We start from the raw sequence: 18,870 nt of genomic DNA, 5'->3' as shown, positions 1-18,870 counted from the left end.
TGAGGATGCTGCGGCCAGTGAGGCTGCTGAGGCCAGTGAGGCTGCTGAGGCCAGTGAGGGTGCTGCGTGCTGCCTAACGTGCACCAGTGAGGGTGCTGCAGCCAGTTAGGGTGCTGCGGCCAGTGAGGGTGCTTCAGCCAGTGAGGGTGTTGTGGCCAGTGAGGGTGCTGAGGCCAGTGAGGGTGCTGCGGCCAGTGAGGGTGCTGTGGCCAGTGAGGGTGCTTCAGCCAGTGAGGGTGCTGTGGCCAGTGAGGGTGCTGAGGCCAGTGAGGGTGCTGCGGCCAGTGAGGGTGCTGCGTGCAGCCTAGCCTGCACCAGTGAGGGTGCTGCGGCCAGTTAGGGTGCTGCGGTCAGTGAGGGTGATGCGTGCTGCCTAGCGTGCGTGCGCGCCAAGCGGTGCATCCCGCAGGGCGCTGCTCGCGGGGCCCCTTCGGCTCCGACCCCCGTCCTCCGCCCCCCCCCCCCCCCCGCCTTCCGGGCGCTCGCGGGAAGCGCCCGGGGTCGGCGGCAGGTGCAGCCCAGGCGCGCGCCCGCGTGTCCCGGACACGCCCCCGTCACCCCGCCCTCCTGAGCGCTGTCGCCCGCGGGGCCGCCGGGCGAGCGGGGACGAGCCGCAGCCGCAGCGAGGACGGGCCGAGCCGCGTCCCCCCGCGGAGCTCAAGGGCCTGGCGCGCGACCCCCGCCCTCCGCGGGGACCCTGGGCAGCCGGTGAGTCGGGCCGCGGGGCCGCGCTGCTGGGACGGGGCGGGAGGGGGGGCAGGCGGGGCAGGTGGGGCAGGTGGGGCAGGCCGGGCAGGTGCGGGCCGCCCCGGGAGACCCCGCCGCGGGTATCCAACAGCTGCTTAGGACGAACCCCCCACCCCCCAAAAAAGAGAAAACCCCAACAGCCACAGCAATGCCATCTCCCTTCCCCTCGCATCCCCAGACGGCCAACATCCTTAATAACCACAGAAATAACAACAGCGTGTGTGGACTTTCAGGGCAGGGCAAGTGCAGGCGCTAGGACAGTCCTTCGCACTTTCTCGGGGCGGGAGCCACAGAGAAATCAAAAGTAATTTCTGTCTTCCAGGTGTCCTTTATTATTATTATTATTTTTGCTCAGTTATTTCCAAATTCTGAGCCAAGCTGGCAGCTACTGGGGTGTGGGCGTGTGTGCTCCTCCAAGGGGTCGCAGGACCTTAGCTTCCAGGAGTTTCCCCGCCCAACACAACATATTCAATCATCTGAAAAATGCCGGAGCAGGTGGCTAGCGAAGGTTGGAGGCTGTATCAGGAGGGAGAAGCTGTGTTTGGCTGAAGTCACCACACCTGTAATAACGTGCTTGCTGGCTTTTTATTTCAAGATCTAAAATTAAAGGTCTAAGGGTTCCAGCTGATTAAATGGTACATTATCAAATTAAACCCAAATTAATAAAAGTAGTTCCTGGGTTATTAGCAGCAAAATTACCATTTAACATAACAGTAGCTATGAATTTTGATTTAGTTCTAAGCCTTAAAAATATGTATTAGTATTTAGTTACAGTCCTCCGGATTTAGTGATATTATTAATAAGTATATATATTGATATGCATGTTTGTATAGTTCTAAATTTGAGAAGTTAATAAAAAAGATGGACTTTGGCATTACAGCCTTAGACACTTAAGTTTGTTGAATCTTCAAGTTATTATAAAGTCCACGTCGTAGTATTCAGTGAGAGCCATACTTGCCTTGTGCCATTCCTCCTAAAGAGTTCGTTTTCATAGGTTTTTTTTTTTTTTTTTTTTTTTTTTTTTTTTTTTTTTTTAGCAGGATCCTCTATCTAGATGGGATCAGCCCTTTTTGTTTTTTTTTGGGTTTTTTTTTGTTTTTTTTTGTTTTTTTTTTTGATCAGCCCTTTTTGAAGGCAAAAGGGGATTCTTACGGATGACCAGAACAGGGTAATCTTGACAGATAGTTTAATATTAATGAGGCTTTTCTGCTTAAGGATTATGGGCCTCTCATAAAATATTACCATCATTATTTTCAAAAGGAAAACAAAAGATTTCAGATGGAACTGGATGAGCCTGTTCTCGTAGTTGCCAAGAAGAAATAAAGGGAATGTGTCAAATATTAAGCAAATGACAACTCTCCTAGGCCATTTCTGGAACAGGAATATTTGACCTGATAGAGAAGGGAACCCTAATAAATTGGTCTCCTCAGCTCCTCGGCACACCAGCTTATTCTAAAATTATCTGCTGGTGTCTGAGTTGCTTTTGGTTTAGTTAACTGCTTTTTTTTTTTTTTTTCCTAGAAAAGTGGAAGTCAGCCAAAACCTCAGGTAGTCCAGAAGAGAAATCTGTTCTTTTCCCACCCTCACTCTGGGAAGTTTCAGGTTAGGCTTTTGGTCTTTCAGATCAGTAGAGCATGACACATAGGCCAACTATTCACATAAAGCTCAGCTCACAATTAATCCAGTTTCTTGAGTTGATTCATCAAGGTAGCTTAACCAATAGTTCAGCTCTTGAGCAAGAAATTGTAGTGTCAAGATGCAAGAAAACAATTACAGTAAAAACAGACAGGACAAACCAGGTGTTTCCCATGAAGAGTAGGTCACTTTCTAGAGCTGGTGGCTAAAGGAGATTGATTCTTTACTCATTATTAGGTGTACACAGGGCTGAAGTTTATTATACAGTAGTAGGAAGCAGCAACATCGCTAAGCATAATAAAAGCCTACTGCAAACCCCATAAATGGAGTTGTATTACTTAATTTGTTTCACACAGTCATTATTCATGCTCTCCAAATATTAACCTTCTCTCATAGGCCTTTCCTTGAATGAAGGAAATTTGCCTAGTCTTCAGTAATGAGAGTAAAACTCGTTTAATGCATAATCAAAAAAATCTTTAGCAAGTTGTCTTTTTTTTTTTAAGATTTTGTTTATTTATTCTTGAGAGACACAGAGAGAGGCAGAGACATAGGCAGAGGGAGAAGCAGGCTCTTCACGGGGAGTCTGATGTGGGACTCAATCCGAGGACCCCGGGATCATGACCTGAGCCAAAGGCAGACGCTCAACCACTAAGCCACCCAGGTGCCCAAATAAATTGTCTTTTTAAGTAAACAACTGCTTCATGTATTAAGAAAAGTTATTTAAGTTTCTTGTTCATTTATTCAATAAATATTTATTAGTGTCAAACACTATTCTGGGGTTTATGTGGACAGAATTGGACAAAACAAAAAACAGACAAAAATCTCTGGCCCCATGCAGGCTTGCCTTTCACCGCAGAGAGAGAGAGTCAACAAGATACGTGCAAGCTGAATCTATAATACATTAGAGATAAATGCTGGGAGAGAATCTAAGGCAGAAGATGCACACAGAGCGTGTAGGCAGCCTGGCCCAGCGAGTATTGAAATTTTAAATCAGGTGCCTGAGAAGATGAACTTTGAATATTGGTCTGAAGGAGGTCAGAGAGTGAGCCATGTGGTTATGAGGAGGAAGAGTTTTCCACATTGAAAGGATAACAAGCAGGGGTTTGCCTGGCATCTTCCAGGAATCAAAGAAGCCTGCACACCTGGAGAGGGGCTGGGTTAGCAAGAGATGGGGGACGGGTGATAATGGAGCCAGATCACTGAGGGCTTTGAAAGTCCTAAAAAACATGCTGACTTTTGATTTTTATTCTGAACGAGGTGAGAAGACACTGTGATTTAGATATTGCCTATTGAAAATTTGTTCAACAGATACTAAGCATACCCGGAGTCTTGGTATCCTTCCAAGCCAGTGGATAATAGAGGTTAATAGCATGGAAATTAAATTCTAGCTTAGAAAAATAGACATCTAAGTCAAAATACAAATTAGCAATTACACAAATTTCAATGATATGTATTTTTTTAATTTAGGGACTTTGGGGGGCTCAGCAGTTGAGCGCCTTGCCTTCAGCCTGGGGCATGATCCTGGAGTCTTGGGATCCAGTACCGTGTCAGGCTCCCTGCATGGAGTCTGCTTCTCCCTCTGCCTATGTCTCTGCCTCTCTCTGTGTGTCTCTCATGAATAAATAAAATAAAATCTTAAAAAATAAATAAAATAAAAAATTAATTATGAAATAATGAGAATGACCTGGGAAGGGTAGAAGAATGCTGTATGATTCAGAGGAAAAACCCCAGAGAGGGCCATCTTCCTAAATGATCACGCTGCCCTCCTTAACAAGAATGTAGCATAGGCCAAGCAGAGAAGAGATACCAGGTAGGGGCGAGGCCAGCAGATGACAGTGGCATAGATCGGGGTTGGAACAGTGGTAGTGGAGAGAAAGAAATAGATTCAGGACCTGTTTGAAGGCAGAGCTGACAGGACTTGCTGACAAACCAAATAAGGAGGTGGGTTGAAGAAAAGGAAGAACCAAAATGATCACTGGGTTTTGTATGGAGATACAAGACACCTGGTGAAGCTCTCTCCTAAGGTGGATAAAGCTAAGAGAAAAAACAAAATTGGAAAGTAAATGCAGAATTCATTTTGAGCCTCTTGAGGTATGTGTAGGTATCCATGTGGAGATGTCAAATCCAGGCTTTTGGTTACAGAGTTTGGGGAAGAAGTCATAGATACACATAGAAACTAGGAGATACAGAGTCCATGGATGCTCTTGGTCTTGAGGATATCACCGAAGGACCGCATTCTGGCTTGTTCTAACATCAAGGAAACTTGCAGAGGAGCCAGTAAAAAACTCCCCTCTCCCCCAGAAAAGAGTGTCATCATGGAGCCCAAGCCAGAAAGTGTACCCAGAGAAAGGGAATGGTGACTTGTGTCAGATGTTGTGAAGATGCAGAGTGAGAGGAGGACCAGGAAGTGATCATTGCTTGTGACAACTTGGAATCATTGGCAACTTTGACAGAAGACAGAGTTCTTAAAAACAAGGAATTCAGATAAACTAACTTTAACAAATGCTGGAAAAAGCATTTCACATAATCCCCAAAGAGAGACCACTAGAGAAATTCATGAGGCTACATAGAGGTTCTAGTAAAATCAATTTTAAAAACTGGCTTGTAGAACAGATGAACAAAGGGACACATAATTAGAAATACCTACAAAGGTGTTGTGAGCTGTCAAGACAGTATGAAGAGGATTACAACCCAGAGTGGGCTGAACCCAGAGAGCCAAAGATTCCTCTAGCATTGTTTAAAGCAAAGCAGTGAATAAGGACATTAACGGATGTGAGTGAAAGTAGAATTATTTAGTTTCTATTGTGCTTCCCTCTTCTCTCTACAAAAAAGAAAATCGTGTTCCAAACTGGGAAGGAATTGACAAAAACTGAAAGAAAAGTAAAATCATAGGAAGTTGAGAAGTTATTGTGACACAAGTAACTACTTTAAATGGGAAAGAATAATGTTGGGATTGGTCAAGAAGACCTGTCTGAGGAAACTGTTTCGGTTGAGACTGAAGGGTCTGGGTGCCAGTCCTGTGGACAGTTAGGGGAGAACGAACATTTGAGACAGAGCCAAAGCACCTGCTGAGATCTCCACCCAGGAAAGAGCTTGGTGCATTCAGTGAGCTTCAGAGGGTTTCGGAGAAGGCAGGGGTTGGAGAGGAGCACCAGGTGAGGCTGGAAAGACCGCTCAGGGAGTCATCGCAGGGACTGGATAAAACCAAAGAAGACCAAGGAGTACGCCATTCTCAGAATTATTTGTTGTAGACGTGGCCTGTACTGGGACATTGAACCGAATGACCTTTATTATCCTTGTTATCTTACCCTTGATCTGATCCCTTGTATCTGGGGATAAGAGCATTCCTAGATAAATGTGAGGGGGAGATGAAAAGTGGAGAGTAAGCACCGGTGTGTGTTGTCCTCCGATGGGGAAAGCTGCCCCAACCCCCGTGCTTGGTCTCCTCTGCAGACGTGGAGAAGGCCTGGTGTGCATCTGCTTCCTGTACGAACTGGGAGGAAGTCTTTGACTTCTATGACTTCTATGTGGTTTTCTCTGTAAAGCGACTGTATGATAATAACAGTTATTGCAAAGATGGATTTCCTTTGAATCACAAATGTTCTTCTTTCTAATTCCCAGCAGTGTCTTTTTTAAATTTTTTTTTAAATTTTTATTTATTTATGATAGTCACACACAAACAGAGAGAGAGAGACAGAGACACAGGCAGAGGGAGAAACAGGCTCCATGCACCGGGAGCCCCACGTGGGACTCGATCCCGGGATCGCGCCCTGGGCCAAAGGCAGGCGCTAAACTGCTGCGCCACCCAGGGATCCCCCCCCAGCAGTGTCTCTAATCAAGTGTGGTCTTCACGGCTCTGAATCCTTGCGGTTGTTCACTCTCTCAAAGTACCCTCTGACATTTAAAATAAACCCATGCATGAGGCCCAGGAAACCAGAGGTTCCTTTCCTATCAGTTCCTGGAAGGTGTTGAATTAGGCTGATTTTAGTAAATAAAGACTTGAAGTCTGGTGCATTCAGTCTCAAGTAGTAATGTCATTTAAATATCCACAGGCAAGGATTGTCTTGGCTGCGTGAGAACAGAAGTAATTCAAAAGAAAAAAGAAATGTGTGGGAAATATCAGAAAGGGAGACAGAACATGAAGACTCCTAACTCTGGGAAACGAACTAGGGGTGGTGGGAGGGGAGGAGGGCGGGGGGTGGGGGTGAATGGGTGATGGACACTGAGGGGGGCACTTGACGGGATGAGCACTGGGTGTTATTCTGTATGTTGGTAAATTGAACACCAATAAAAAATTAATTTATTAAAAAAAGAAACAATTCAAATTCCTAAATGTTGACTGTACCCTTAAAAAAAGATGCCATGTTTGTGTCATAATATTTTATAAACATTTCTATTTGTCTTATTTTTCAGGAACTATGTTTTTTAAAAGTGTGTAGAAATTGGAATAGGAGGATTAAGGAAATAGTCTTTTAATTAGTCTTTTTCCAATTAGTCTATTTTTTATATATAGAAAACCTGTTATTGTGCATGATAACTTGATCCAGAAGCTGAAAACGAGAACTCAGAGAATTATTGACACCCTTTGGTGAACACAGATTCTACCCAGAAAGCATAAACTTTAGAGAAAATGGCATTAGTTAATGTCAAAATTGACAATAGATTTTATTGCAATAAAAGATCAGCTCACCATATTAAAACAGATACTAGCAATTTAACTTCTGGCATAATTTTTGCGTATCTGAATTTTTTTATTAAAAAAAGGTCATAAAGCGCTTATGATGTGTCAGTGGCATATTTGGTATTTTGGTTATAAAAATGAATAAGACAATTCTTGCTCTTGAAGAACATAGAGTCTGGTACGTGAAAGAGATCCATGAACAGATAGTTTTACCGTGACCGAGCAAGGTTTAAGTTAGTGGTTTCAGTGCAGTATTGTGATAATAAACAGGTAGATACACTGAAAGGGGTTAAAACTAGAGAGCTCAGTTAGGAATAGGAAATAAAATCTGAAGTGAGCTCAGTGATTGTAAGGCTGGGGAAGAGGTGTCAGATTAGAGAAATAACAAGAATGGCATTGACCAGCTATTGTGAGAAAGAAGGGAATTTTATAAAGTCCCAATTGCTGGTTTTAAGGAAGCAGTAGAATGAATGAAAAGTGGTCCCCAAAATTCAAATTAATCATAAAAAAATGTGAACCACGTTTGGGGAGAAAGACCTAAGACATATGGGATACTTGTGCTCATTCAGTTGGATATATTCAGGGAAATGGCTTCTGGAGTCTGAACCTCCTAGAAGAGGTCAGGCCAATGACAGCCACGGAGATATGCTGGCCAAATCCGTAAAACCAAGTGCCGTACTTCTCTTCTCAGGGAGAAGTAGTAGCCGTAACACAGGACTCCTGATTTTCTTCTTTTTCTGTAAGCACTGATGTGCTTTGGCTAATAAAGACATTTCAGTTCTGAGAAGAGGGGAAATTGAAGATTATATCTAATGATAGGTATATATTCATCATCATTATTATCATTATTGTTAAATGGGAAGAATATGTTAAAAATGTCTTTAGATCTTAGTTTATGCATATGACATCATTTATCCCTTTTTGTGGGCAGTCACTTCAAGTAGCCCTTCCCTTTCTCTAGAATTCCTTTCTCTACAATTGTTCTGTATTCTCTCTCGGCAGCCCCTTGTGAAAAATGACGGGCGCCTCAGTTAGGAATGTGTTCCAGTACCAGAGAATGGAAAACCTAACTAATTCCCAAAGGGAATGAAGTCTATTTATTTGAGCTTAATTAATAATTAGTACCATGCCATAAGAACTGATACCCAGCCAGTATCCATTTAAAAACCAGTTCCCTCCCATTTTCTTCAGTAGCTTTGTTCTAGCTCTGCTATGACGGACTTTTTGACACTTTAAATTTCAAGATCTACTTACCAAAATATAAAAAGTATCTTGATGTTCTAAGACTTAAAGACTAATTCTCTAGTACTGATTACTCTTGCAATATCCAACAAAACGTAAAATATTGTCAAATGTAAATATATGTCAAGTGATTGACCCCATTTAGGGAGACTTCTTCTCTTTCTCCTACCTCCTCTTTCCCATCCCATTTTCATCCCCATGATAATATGCTTTCTGGTTCACTGCTTGAAAAAAGTCTGGGGAATATTTTATTGCATTTAAAACTATTCTTTATACAATCATTTGACTGCCTCTCACTCTCCATTTCAAGTATTTCTGATTATTAGTAACTAGTTTGAGAACATTCTGCATGCCCACTTGTCCAGTTGAGGTGTTCTCTCTGTACCTTCTGGATTCCTGGTGTGTAAAGCATTCTTTGTTATGGATACATCATTTCTGACATCTTGTTCTGCACGAATGTGTTTTTCATGAAAGCTGTCACTTACGATGGACTTTTGTAGATCACTATCAATTATAATTCTTTGATCTCATTGTCAAGGGTGAAAATTTGCATTAATAACAAGTCCTTGGTTAAAGACGGACAGCAGTCACCATCATTTCCAGCTTTGAAATATTACCTCCAAAAAAAAAAGAAAAGAAAAGAAATATTACCATCAAAAGAATGCATTCACTTAATGCATCAGTTTTCAAATCTCTGTTACTGTGTAAGAAAATAAAAAGCTTGATCATTTTCATTTTAGTGGGCACAGTTTTGCAAATTCTACTTTTTCTTGCTACTGCTTTCTGTTTGGGGTAAATTTTTTACATATATCTTCTTGAGATTTCAGGCATTTATACAATATATTTGCAAAGATGAAAAAGATGAAAGAAGGTTAAACAAACATGCCTCACGTGTCTTCCAGCCATAATCTTTATGAGTTTAGTTTCTTTTAGCACGATTGCCAAAATCAGCCCAGGAATGACTTAAAGGGAAAATTGAACTGAATGGTGTGGGTGACATTGAGGTCTTTTCCAAACCACAGGATCTTGAGAAAAGGGCATACAAAGGCAGAAGTAAAGGTTTTTTATCTATTTAAGGTTTTTCTTTTGGCTTGGTATACTCTCTAGCACTCCCAGATATTGGGAGCAGATATCAAATCCAGCGCTAATTAAGGAAAGTAAGGAGTAGACTGAATCTTGAATATTTCTTTTTATTATTATCTTTATTCAATTCTATTTAATATACAGTATTACAGTAGTTTCAGGTGTACAATATAATGATTCAAATATTCTATACATTTCTCAGTGCTCATCAAGATCAGTGTACACTTAATTCCCTTTATATCACCCATGCCCCCCCAACCTCCCCTCTGGCAACCATCAGTTTTGTCTCTATACTTAAGATTCTGGTTTTCGGTTTGTCTCTTTTTTTCTTTGTTCTTTAGTTTTTTTTTTCCCCTTAAATTCTACATATGAGTGAAATCATATGGTATTTGTCTTTTTCTGACTGACTTATTTCACTTAGCTTTATAGCCTCTAGGTCCATCCATATTTGCTGCAAATGGCAAGATTTCATTCTTTTTATTTTTATTTTTTTTAGATTTTTTTAAAAAATTATTTATTCATGAGACACACAGAGGCAGAAATATAGGGGGAGGGAGAAGAGAAGCAGGCTCCCTGTGAGGAGCCTGATGCGGAACTCAATCCCAGGACCCTGGGATCACAACCTGGGCCAAAGGCAGACGCTCAATCACTAAACCACTCAGGTACCCTGAGTAATCCTCCACTGTATATATAGACTGCACTTTTTTATCCATTCATCAGTGATGATGGAAGCAACACTGGGTTGCTTCCATATCTTTTTGATTCTTTTGAGTAGCAAAAATCACTTTATTCCCATTACTTTGAAATTACCTTACTTCACTGGATCTGAAATGAGTTGAGACTAGCATTTACCAGGAGAATAAAAAAATAAAATAAAATAAGAGGAGAATAAAGACATTTATGATAATCATTCCATTGTTGAGTTTCCAGAAGTACATTTACACTATAGCAGTGGTGTCTATGAGTAAATTCATAAAATTCTTAAGACTAGTTGCTTCTGTTCTGAAGCTGTGTTAAGAAAGAAATGAAAGATTCTTTTGATAGACATTTTTAGAAAAATGATATATCCTCTCCTACATAATTGGAAATAAGTAAGCCTCTGATAAGGCCAGGCATTCCCTATGGCCCCCAAATTCTTTCCTGGACAAAAAGTTTTATTACGTTGTCTATTTTGTCATGGAGGTAAAATTGTCTCCTTGAGTCTTTTTTTTCTTTGACATTCATTGAAAGTGGAGCAAAGAACTTCCTTTTTAGTACATGTCAAGGGAAAATCATTCTTTGTCAGAACTTTCTCAGAGCCTATCTTTTTCTCTTTTGATATTTTGTTGCTTCCAAGGTGGGAAATTAATGGCTTATTGACCATTTTTTTTTTAGATTTTGTTTATTTATTCATGACAGACACAGAGACACAGGAAGAGGGAGAAGCAGCCTCCATGCAGGGAGCCCGACCTGGGACTTGATCCCGGGTCTCCAGGATCAGACCCTGGGCTGAAGGCAGGCGCTAAACTGCTGAGCCATCCGGGCTGCCTTTGACCAGTCTTTCTAATGAGTTAATTTCTGTTACAGTATCAATGACCAAAAGCAGCTAATTTACTTAATGTAGCAAAAATCCAAAGGCACGTATCACGTTAGAAATTGCAATTGTGCAAATAGAATTGTAGGGGAACAATTTGGGGCCAAAAAAAAAAAGAACTTCATAAATAGAAGCTAATGTGGTCCATGTGTTGGTGATACTATGGCCTGAAAATCCTGGAGCAGCTACCATATAGAATCTTCCATCATTAAGGGCAGATCCTGGGTTAGATAAGTGTTCAAATCCCTAGTTCTGAAAATACTGTCAAATCCCTTTGTAGACAGGGTCATTGGTGTCCTTCTGTAGAGTCTCTTAAGTCAATCCTCAGGAAGAGAATTGGCCCTGGGATAGAGTTTGAGGCTTGCTCACCATTATTGCCCATAACCCTTGACTATGTATTCTTGACAGTAAGTTCTCCATTTCCTGTCTCTTGGGTCAACATTACAAATATGTATAAGTAGACTCAGGTGGTAAGCTGGCAGACACTGTGGTTAGTCTGCAGACTGAAGTAATTGTAATTGATTAAGCAGCCTAAGCATTTTTTCCATCAGGAATAGTAGCATTTTTCTGAGCCAACCTCAGCCAACTGCTGGTATAAGAGATGAACTTAAAAACGGCTGCATAATCTCCAAACAGGTCTAGGCCCACAAGTGCAAACTAAATGGCCAACCTTTTAGATACATGACACCAAAGATCTCTTGGTTGATTACATCTAGGTAATTTTAGAGTAATCTTTAAAACCATGACTGCCCTCTGTGTTGTTACCTTCAGAAATAGACACCAGTATACTATTCAGTCCAATGTCTAACCTGTCGGTCTAGGAAAGCCTATGTATTACAGAAAATAAAATGGTCCAGAATTGAGATTTAAACAATTCATAGAAATCATAAAGATAACAGTTTGATTCTCCTTAGAGATAAAAATATACCTTATTGATTATGGTAAGTAAAACAGAGTCCCACATTTGCCACGTTAACATATTTGGAAGTGTTGTTTAGCAACAACAGGGTAGGTCAAGTGTCTGATGATAGCAGAAGGCTGCTATGTAAGAAATAGCCCAAAGTAAACTAATTAGTTCATCATGGGAAAATTTGGACCTCGTTTTCTATCTGTGCTTGGCTTATCTCCAAATGATAATTTCAAGTCAGTGAAATTTAGAAAACTGATGGAAGTAGTTGACCTACTTGTTTGTAAGAAGGGTTATGTAAGCAGTCTTCTATTTATCCCACCATAAGAAAAACCTAGGTCAGATAACTACAGGAATTTTTTAGAAGGATTTTATGGGATTTTAAAATTTTTTTGATCTTTTGCAAAACTACTAGAACACTTCATCAAATGCACTGAATTCATTTCCAGTCTCTTCAAATACATGAGGTTTTAAACTATTTTTCAGAAAAAGCGTTCTGTAAAGCTTCATGTTTGAACAGAAATTTAGATAGATATTTTCAACTAATTTTTAAGCATAATGTGATTTATCAGGACAGTCTGAAGTCCATTAAAGCTTAGATGATAATACCAAGAAAGACAAAGAAAATAACCAGTGGGAGCATATAAACAGGATAGGTAGAAATCCTTTTTACCATGGTGTGGGTCAAAGCAGAAATCAAAACATTGATTACAATGTAGTTTAAGAAATTTATTGCTGGTAAGTTTTATCTTTTACTTTTAAGAGAAAAATGCCTATTTAAAAAATATTCTTAGTCTGGGGAGTTAGTTGCAACCATTTTACTTTAGATTTGCTAGTTTCAGACAAAAATATCTGTTGTAAGTATCTTCAGTTTATGCATTTGTAGCTTTTTCGCATTTGTATTCTTTTTTAAAGACTGTAAAGCTCTACAAAGTTAATCACTGTCCTTCAAATTTGCTTATACCACTTGTCACTGGGTGTTGTGTCAGCTAGGAGCATAGTCTGACCAGGGTTTGTGCTACAAATTTTTCTGATGATTGAGGCTCAGAAAGGCATTAAAATAAATTAGCACCATGTACAATGTTTAAATATTTAATAAATATTTTATATTTTAACCTTTGATTTTCCTATTTAGAATTTAATGTATTTAATATTTGTATTTAATATATTTACATATTTTATATTTATTATTTATTAAAGCTTTGTGGTAATAGTGTACCTATAATTTTAGATTTTTTTAAAGGTTTTATTTATTTATTCATGAGAGACAGAGAGAGAGAGAGAGAGAGAGAGACAGAGACATAGGCAGAGGGAGAAGCAGGCTTCCTGTGGGGAGCCTGATGAGGGATTTTATCCCAGGACTCTGGGATCACAACCTGAGCCAAAGGCAGATGCTCAACCACTGAGCCACCCAGGTGCCCCTAACTTTAGGTTTTTAATAAAATTTATTATTATTTTTTTGTTTTAGTAGTGCTAAGCCACCCTGTAATAAGAAGGTGCTTCTGATAGGAGAACTTGAGCTTGAAATGGTTTTATAAAAATAGCATCAACTACTTTGACAGCGGGAGGGTGAGGTATGAAGCTTTGGGATGAACCCAGCAGGGAAGGAACTAAATAAAAACATGTATGCATATCTCAAAAAAAAAAAATAGCATCAAGGGGCAGCCCCAGTGGCTCAGCGGTTTAGCGCCTGCCTTCAGCCTGGGGTGTGATCCTGGAGTCCCGGGATCGGGTCCCACGTCGGGCTCCCTGCGTGGAGCCTGCTTCTCCCTCTGCCTGTGTCTCTGCCCCTCTCTGTGTGTGTGTGTGTGTGTCTCTAATGAATAAATAAATACAATCTTAAAAAAAATAGCATCAAGGATGTATTCAAAGGCATCTCTCCTGTTTCCTCTCCTGACTCCCTAGGACTAGGGGCACTGGAGCTGTTGGACAACTAGTGTGGCACCTGCTGATTAGTAAGAGTAAAGGAACATTTAAGCCACATTGGTCTGTGTCTGCTGCGTATAAGCCGGGCCAGGAGACCAGTGTGAAACTATTACACAGTAACACAGAACAAACTGGTTTATTTGGAAATCAGACATATCTTAAACTTCAGTCTATTTGATTCCAACATGTTAAAATGTCTTATGGTAACAGGAGGATTATCTCTGTTCTTCTGAAGTATCAATGTAAATGATGAAGTCTTTGAAAAATTTCTTCATATTTTATAAACTTTGGCCAAACTGGAGCGATACATTTTTCTTCCATTTCAGATAATCAAGATTAAAATAATTCTAAAAATCATGAATATGAGTACAATCATCCCTCATATGCTAGAATTTGCGTGTCAATGGCTCCTTCAGATAGGTTCAGAATCACAGGCCAACTAAAGGACAGGAAGTGCAAGCGCCTCAGAACTCGAAGGAAAGCCATTCCTTAACCATGAGATAGTTTCAGTGTCATAGTAATCAGGGTGGAGTCTGAAATAACATGGGTGTGACTTAAAGAACCAAGCCAAGTTTATGAATAAAACACAGGTACAATTATGGCTTCTCTATATATCAATATCTTCCATGAGAAATAACCTTGTGGGAAAAGATATTAAATTAGCCACGAACCATGACAGAGCTGTGGGTTGAAATATCTACAGAGCTCACTGGTGCTAAAATTCCCAGTAATTTTCACCGAATGAAAGGTCCAAGAGGGTTTATCAGTGATTGTCCAAAGAGACAGAAAATGAGTCTGAATTTTCATGTCATGAGCTAATTAGCTTTAACATAGAACGGTTGCTAACTTTGTTGATCCCTGGAGGACTTACTATGTGCAGCATCCTAACAGACCGATCTGCTATCAGTCCTATTAAATTCACACGTGTCTTTCCCAACCTGCCTTTCTACCAATTTTTGCCTAATGTGTGTGAAAATGGAGGTGTGGGGGAGATGGGAGTGGTTCTTCTAGGTTTAGTAACATTTTTCATCATCAACTAGAAAGAAGAGTCTCCCCTGAGATCCACATGTTACAACTTTTACTAATAATTTGGCCAAAATCAACACATTATGTATTGGGCTTATTTTCCCTGAAACATATTAGCACTGCAATACTTGGTCATATAGCCTGACATTTGTACTAAGTTTAGTGTAGGAATCTATTGGGGAAGAAAAAAGTCTCCCTGAATTCCCCTAGTTAAGCAATAATGGGTGTAATAATAGGGCCACTGCAGTAGGAAGAAGTACAGTTGTGAAATCTGTTAATGCTATGTCCATTTTAGGCTTGCCTTGCTTCTCCTGTCCTTGTCCCAGGGACCTGAGTCCCCAGTGGGACTCCCTGGCTGCTCCTCTGGGATCTGCTCCTCTTGCCTTTGCTCAAACCTTTCTGCTATTTCCACAAGATAATCAAAGTGCACCTGTCCCATTCCCTCAGGCCCCTCCTCTCCACTCCATAATTTGATATTCTAACTGTGGCTAATGCACTGATTAGCCAAAATATAATAATTCCCCCAAACTATAATAGTTTGGGGAAATCATGCAACCAGTCCTCATAATTTGCCACTTGTAGATTTGTGCATTTGCCTACTGGCTAAAATTTATGTGTAACTCTAAGATCATCACTCTTGCTGTCTTTGTGGTCGTTCACAAACATGCATGGACGTGGGGAAAACTTTGAGTCTTCTGCTGTGCATGTTCCCAGCTGTGGTCAAACAAGTTGACTCTGTTTTGTTTTAGTTTCTTTCCGTTTGGTTTCTCATGCTGTAAACAAGTGTCCTTTCCATGGTTTATTTAATGCCACATGTTTCCCGTTTTTGTGCTTTTAGGTGGTGGTTTTTCTGTTTAAAATGTCTCCCAAGCATATCACTGAAGTGATTAATGTTCTTAAGTGTGAGAAGGCTGTGATGTGCCTTATAAAGAAAATATGTGTGTCAGATAAGTTTCATTGAGTCATGAGTTATGGTGCTATTGGCCATGAGTTCAATGTTCATGAATCAACCATAATATTAAGGAAGGTGTCCTTATTATAAAAACACATAAAACAAGGTTTATATTGATCAGTTGGTGACCAGTGGCTCACAGGAACTTTATCCTATATTTCTCCTAGGAACAATGGCTCAGTATTCACTAATTCAGTATTTGGAGTGACTTTATAGAACAAAACTACCACGATTAACAAGAATCAACTGTGTTTACGTCTTCCTACAGAGGGTTTGCGATAGTTTAGAGATAAAAATGCAGTCAAGTAGCTAAAGGAACCAGAAAAAAACAAGCAGAAAGAAAGAGTTGTGTAATCCAGGAGTAGGGAGAGGTAAAGTAGTTTAACCAGGGAACCTTTGATCACTAAAATGTTAAGGAAAAAAACTGAATTCTGATCTTCCAGGCAACGGAAACAAACAAACAAAAATACTGCGTACCATAGCTTCTCTTATCAGATTAAAGAAAGTATATCGATTTATCGGGAGAGACACATTTCTTTTCCTGTCATTACGTTCTAATAGTAACTTAATAGCACAAAGCCCATTATGGGTCATGTTTTTAATTGTAGTTTTATAAATAATGTAGAAATGGACTTTATAGGTTTATATTGACAATAAAAAAGCCTAAGACACTAATCCTATTTTATTGTTCTATGAAGGATTTCCATGGGGATCTAAAGTTCTGTATGTATGTTTCCGGGATGCTGAAATGAAATGTAGTAGTATCATACATGTTATGCTGACATTTACATTTTTAAAGAACTTCAGATGAAATTATTATAATGGTGGAATTATCCAGTTTTCTGGTAAATGGGAGGGGGGATATAGGTTTGAGCAGCCTACTGCTGTGGTGCTTCCAAAGTTACTGTAGAAAGAGGACATGTGAAGTTGCCTGTGAATTGGAGAGGCCAACATGGAGCATCCCAAAAAAATGGGGAAAGCTATGGCCTCTACCCATACCAGACTACTCCAGTTAAGAACACCGTGTTAATTAGAAAAAGCATGTTGATTATGAGGTTAGATATACATGAAACTGACTCCACCAAGCCTGTCTCCTTTAGGTATCTGTGCTCATTTTTATTTATGGATTCATCTTACCACCGGTGCTAAGAATTTTCTGATAAAATTTGGAGAGAGTTATAAAGTATAGGCTCAAATGGTGAGTAAAGAAGTGTTACGATAAAAGCACTTATTCATACATAAATGTACACATATTTCCCCAGACTCTAGATACAAAGACATTTAAGAATAGGCCATTGACCTATAGGCAGGAAAAAGCAAGAGCTTCAGAAAACTGAAGGCAAACATTCTTTTAACCATCTTAGTTTATAAATGATGTAAACAATTCAATTTTCCTTTTTTAAAATGAAGAGTAAACAAAAAAACTTGATTCAATTACATATAATAAATACAATTAAATGGAGATGCAGTTTGATTTATGGAAGTAATAGGAGTTTTATGCAGATTTACTACTGGCGGTACCTTACCAGAATATAATGCATTCTGGAAAATATCTACTGAATCAAATATATGTAACTATAGAAAAATAAAGAAATAAATTTCATTGTATGGTATGGGGTGGTAAGGGGTGGGGAGGTGGAAGCTGAAAGTAATATAAAATCCTCAATAACTCTTGGCTATTTAGATAAAATCTTTGATGATCTAGCATTTTATATATATTCTTTAATATTGTACTTTCAAAGAAAATACTCCCTTTTATAAGGAATAAAGAGGAAGATAAATAGAATATTTAGATGATGGCACAAATACAGCTTCACCAAGTGGTATCTGACTTTGGCAAATGGAGTCACTGCCTGGCCAACAGCATATCTGGGCATGGTTTTAAATGACATTCCTGGGTTGATTTTTCCTGACTTCGGAATTGTAATACTGGCCACTCAGAAGAGTTGATGTAGTGTAGAAAGCACAAAGTTTGAACATGGGGAGGTCAAGTCTTGCCTTAAACTCACAGTGCTGCTCTGGTTGCCCTTGGGCTGGAGGGGACACTTACCTGCCCTTCAACCACTCCTATCCCAACCTCCGACAGAAATCCTGGCAACTATTCAGGGAGTCTGCGGCTCTCTTCTTAATGGGATGATGGCTTTTGGTCAACTGTTTATAAAATTACTAATCTTAAAAATGCTTGAAATAGCCTTTGATTATCAGTTCCAAGAGATAAACCCCTTCCTCCCATTCCTCACACTTTGCCATCTAAATAAGGCAGATCATTGGGGGATGCCTAAGGTATATAGACCAAAATAGATTTTGGAGAAATCTTTTAAAAACCATTCACAAGAGATAACAAAGTTGTCCTCTAACGCATTCCTGTCTCAGTAAGCTATGAAAATAGTACTGGTTTGATAAGTGACACTCTGCTTCTCTATAACAAATACTTACTCATGCTTATTTAAACAGTAAATTAGCTAAAGGCAGACTCAAGTTAGAAATTTAATTTAACTGATTAAATCCTTTGTAATTTAGCAAAGTATCCTCTGCACACATAAACTACCAGTCATGTTTTATATTAAGACCCTCAACCCTGAAGGACAATTAGCAAATTCCTAGATGATCTCATTTTGTGCCCTGTCCCAAAACAATGGGATTGAGCTCAGTCATATTTATCTTCTGAATTTAACACACTTTGTTTAAAAAGCAGACTCCCGGATTTACTCTAAAATACAAATACGATTACATTTGCATAAATGTCATTGAGAAACAACTGTCTTGGAACACAAACATTGCATAAAGTGAGGTGCGCTTGCATATTTACTTACCAAGAAAATACTTACCGGGGTGTCACGTTTCCTAGCTCGGTGACTGATGTTGGCATAAAATGAAAATGTGCATTCATTGCTCTGCCTTTTTGCATTGATTTTCATGCCCAAATACAAATTTCCTGACTTTGGGAATCAACGTGCTGAAGACAGTAGAGCATTGTCTTGTATTTAAAAGCAACAAGCTGTGGATTTGGACTGACCCAGATTTAAACCCCAGGCCTGCCAATCATTAGTTGTGTGATTTGGGCAAGTTAATTAATCTTTCTGAGTTTCAGCCTTTTT

The 18,870-nt window shown here is 39.8% G+C and overlaps 1 protein-coding gene across 1 annotated transcript in view; it reads left to right on the top strand.

The window, feature by feature from the left end:
* The first annotated feature begins 573 nt into the window (after positions 1–573).
* LOC129514575 (ras-related protein Rab-27B) overlaps positions 574–18,870 on the top strand; it is a 56,141-nt gene continuing 37,844 nt past the window's right edge. Inside the window, exon 1 of the mRNA XM_055333252.1 lies at positions 574–708. The gene's annotated coding sequence lies outside the window, so the exon portion shown is untranslated. The remainder of the gene's footprint in view (positions 709–18,870) is intronic.

This window comes from Nyctereutes procyonoides, unplaced genomic scaffold, assembly GCF_905146905.1.
Source record: "Nyctereutes procyonoides isolate TBG_1078 unplaced genomic scaffold, NYPRO_anot_genome, whole genome shotgun sequence".
Taxonomy (NCBI): Eukaryota; Metazoa; Chordata; class Mammalia; order Carnivora; family Canidae; genus Nyctereutes; species Nyctereutes procyonoides.
Note: the sequence above shows the minus strand (reverse complement) of the source record. Positions and strands in the feature narration are given on the sequence as shown.